The sequence below is a fragment of the Syngnathus acus genome, chromosome 9 (assembly GCF_901709675.1).
Source record: "Syngnathus acus chromosome 9, fSynAcu1.2, whole genome shotgun sequence".
NCBI classification, from domain to species: domain Eukaryota; kingdom Metazoa; phylum Chordata; class Actinopteri; order Syngnathiformes; family Syngnathidae; genus Syngnathus; species Syngnathus acus.
In genome coordinates, this window is record NC_051094.1 from 18,174,707 (window position 1) to 18,178,933 (window position 4,227).

The following is a 4,227-nucleotide window of genomic DNA, read 5'->3' on the forward strand; positions in this document are numbered from 1 at the left end:
GATGCGGCAGTTGGTCACGAACGCCCTGACATGTTTGGGATCTCCATTGAACTTTTCTATGTTACCGAGACGAGGCTCCGGAACATCCACGGGTCTCTTGGTCTCGATGATGGATCGCGAGCTGGATGTGGAGGAGGGGGCGACAACAGCCAGTGGGACGTGGCTGGATGGATGGCTTATGGACATGGTATGGAGGGTGCCGAGTACCTGAGCCATCTCCTGCTGCTCGAGCTGTTACTGTTGTTGCTGCAGCTGGCGCTGCTGCTGATGGCCCACCTCGATCAGAGTTCGGATGTCCGCTGATAGGCTACTGACCGCTGTCTCGGTCCGCTCCAGTCGACACAATGCCGTCTGATCACTTGCTGGCTGCATAGTGTTGGTCACCTTGTACTGTGAAACATCAGACAGTACAGCCAAATGCAAAACGAAGCAGACTTTATTGTGGAGGGGAAAGGTGGAGGGCTGGAGCGGCGAACGGGCGAGGCTGCGCTCCTCGGGTGTGGGTAGCCGGATAGGTAAGCCAGGGCAAGGAGCTGGTGGCTGGACTTCTCACTGGCGAGGTCTGGACGTGGCTGACGGGTGATCTCCAAGGAGAGCAACTGCGGACTGACAAGGTAGCACTGGACAGACAGGACAAGGACCGAATCGTAAAGAGACGGGGAATCAAGCTCACAAGGACCGGTGTGCACAGACATCATGAGACAAGCTGACATGTGCTGTAGCGCTGGCTGCGCTAATATAGTGCTCCCAATGAGCATGCGACAGGTGAGAATGTTCCTGGTGATTGGCGTGGCGTGGCTGGATGACACCGGCGCGTGACACGGATGAGACTCTCGGGCAGCTCGCCCCTTCATATCAAGCCTATAGAGAATTTTAATGGTTAACTGTGACCACTGCTGGCTCAAGGAGAGGTGACTTAAGTTATAAGCCTAGTCCAAATGGGAGAACAATGGAGAGTGTAGTTGTGGAGTTTTTCAGGAAAAAGTCCAAGAGTAAGAGAAAATGGCTTTGAAGCATCTTAAAAATGAGCAACCTATTGCTCATCAAGAGTGCTGTAGAGCAAAACATTGGAGCAAATTTAGAGGAGGCGGGTGTGAGTACGCAACAGAGACGGAAGTCTGCTTCAAAAGCCATCGCCGGCTCGGGCATGAGCGGCAATTGCAGTTTTGGAAAATGGAAAAATGGAAGTGATCGGCTTTCAAGCAGCTTACAATCGAAAAAACTATTGCTTGTCGTGAGTGCGGTAGAGCAAGACTATGGAGCGAATTTAGAGGAGGTGGCTGTGAGTATGCGACACATGGAAGTCCGCTTCAAAAGCCTTTGGCATACACGTAGAGAGTAGCAGTAGTTTGTACCATAGTACAACCCTTGTAATAGCAAAACACGCACACGCATGTGAGCACACACGCAAACGTCTCTTTCAATAGCCCCAAATTTGTTTGCGCACTTTATAAAATATGTAAATAAATGTTTTTGCCATCAAAATCACATTTTCATATTTGTTCATGTTTTATAGATGAGTAAGGCTGTTGAGATGTCACTAAACCAAAGAATTATTAGAGTCAAAATCACAGTTGTGCAGAAAATACGTCTTATAGAAAAACCTCATTTTCTTATTTTCTCTGAGATTGCTGATTTGAGAAAAAACAAGCTATTTTCAGGTAGTCAAGGTAGATACATTTGTTTTTCCAATGAAAGAAGGTCTAATATTTCATTTGGTACCACCCATGTTTAAATAGCCATAGCAAACAATATTCTGTAGGCCTTGAAAAATGAGTGAAATTGCTCAAAATAGGCTGGAATTTTAGGGGTTCTCTTTTCCGAAAATGCTTGGCATTTAACGGTTAAGCCTCAGAAACTCATTAGGTTTTAACCAGGTCTCACAAAGGCCAATGAAGTTAAGATTATAGGGTCCAGCCGCACATCAAGCAACGGGAACGGGTGCCCCGAGACCGAGCTGCTGCAGACTTGGTCAGAGAGCTTCAAGGTTCACCAAGCACGCCATCCACATCCACAGCAACCAGAAGAACATCAGCATCACCTTCCCCCTCAGCAGCCAGTCCTGCCTCAAGCACTCCATCCACATCCACAGCCACAAAGCCAGTGAGACCACCTCGCTCAAAAAGAAAGAGGTGTCAGGTCTGCCCTCGCAGTATGGACAGAAAAACCTACATAGTGTGCATCACCTGCAAGAAAAACATCTGCAAAGAACACACTAAAAGTGTCACTTTTTGCAACACATGCATCTAAACACACACAAGCACGCGTGCGCACACACACACACACACACACACACACACACACACACACACACACACACACACACACACACACACACACACACACACACACACACACACACACACACACACACACACAGGCATGTTCTTTGCCCATAGTATTTGTAGAACAAGTACCGTTTTTTCCCGTGTATAATGCGCCCCCATGTATAATACGCACCCTAAAAATGGCATGTTGATGCTGGAAAAAAGCCTGTACCCATGTATAATACGCACCCAATTTTCTTTTTTTTAAATTTTTTTTTATTTTATTTATTTATTTTTATTTTTTTTTTAAGTCCCAATGATCGTCACACACGCAGGGAGGCAATGGGTCCCATTTTTATAGTCTTTGGTATGGTCTTAACTAGGCTGGATGTATTTTTTTTTGTTGGCGTTGATTTCTCCGACTGCCCTTAAAGGCACCACCGCGATCAGATGAAAAGAGAGGAAAGTGACGTGCGGACATGTGAAAAAGGCGGCTCTGTATGGGAGAGACGTTGAAGAGGAATAAAAACACCCTTGGAAACCAAAACTTGCCCCTCGTCGTGACTCGGAGCCGCAACAAATGTTTCGGATTTGTGTAGGGTACATTGTGACAGCAAACGAGCAGGTGATCGAGCAAGCGTCTGATACGAGAGCATTGCGTTCGTATGGAGCGTGTTTGAAGTGAACAGCAGAGACGAAAGGAACAAGGCAAAGTGTTGTGAAATAAAATATTACCTGTAATACGCATTTTGTTATTTGCTGATTGTATTAAACTATCACATTCATTGTCAGTCAAGAAGAGAAGAGGACTATTATCCCTTCTTTGACGAAATGACCAGAGCACAGTACAAACACACTATTGTTCTTGTAACGTGTTTTGTATTTAAGTCCTGTCTGCCCCTCGCTCACCGTCGGATCATTGCATGTGTTACTGTCATGATGTCTGTTTGGTTTCTGTTCCTGTCTTTGGTAATGTCACCCTGTCTTTTTGTTCCACGTCTTTGTCGGTCAGTCCTGTTGTTGGTTTTGTTGTACCATGATTTTCTTAAAAAAAAAATGAAAAAAATTAAAAAAATAAAAATTTTTACCTATGTATAATGCGCACCCCAGATTTTAGGACAATAAATTAGTTAAATTTTGCGTATTATACACGGGGAAAAACGGTATTTGTGCCCTCTCTGCATCCATTTCAACCTGGTGATCCTGAAAGGGGGATCCTTCCATCTGTGGTCCCTTCTCAAGGTTTCTCATTTTCCCCTGGCAGGGGTTTTTGAGTTTTTCCTTGCCCTTTTGGGAGCTTAAGATCAGGGGATGCTTTGAGAATAATTGTCAATTTTTGTCTATGTGAAGCCCTTTGAGACTGCTTGTGATTTAGGGCTATACAAATAAACTTGACTTGATGTGGCCAAAACTGGCAGGGATTGACAGTTTGCTGCTTACAAAAATGTGACGCACATTATGTGGCAACCCGTGAGCAGAGAAGAGCAGTAGAAGTTGCGTGTATGTTCTATTATTGTAATGACCGATAGAGGGGTCCAAAAATGTATAGCACAATCGTATCACTTTTTTCAAGTGACGTGTGAATGAACGTCATTAGTGAAATGTACGTTTTCTCGAATTTTGTACTAAAAACTTTGACATCTCCAAAAATGCAAATAATTGCATTGTATTTACAAATAAAACAAAACTCACTGGTGACATCTGACAATTGTCACAAGTGTGACCAATCATAAAACATGCTTTGTCACCTATGTTTCCATATTTTTATAATTATTTTTCATTACGTCTAAGGGCTACCAATGACACTTGATTTTGATGTTGATGATGATGGAACTTTATTTATCCCACAGCGGGGAAAGTTACTCGTCACAGCAGCGTACAAGAGTGCAAGAATACAAGAGACAAGTGCCAAATGTAAAAATGGATAAATAACAGACAGGACAAAGACAAGTGCCACTAG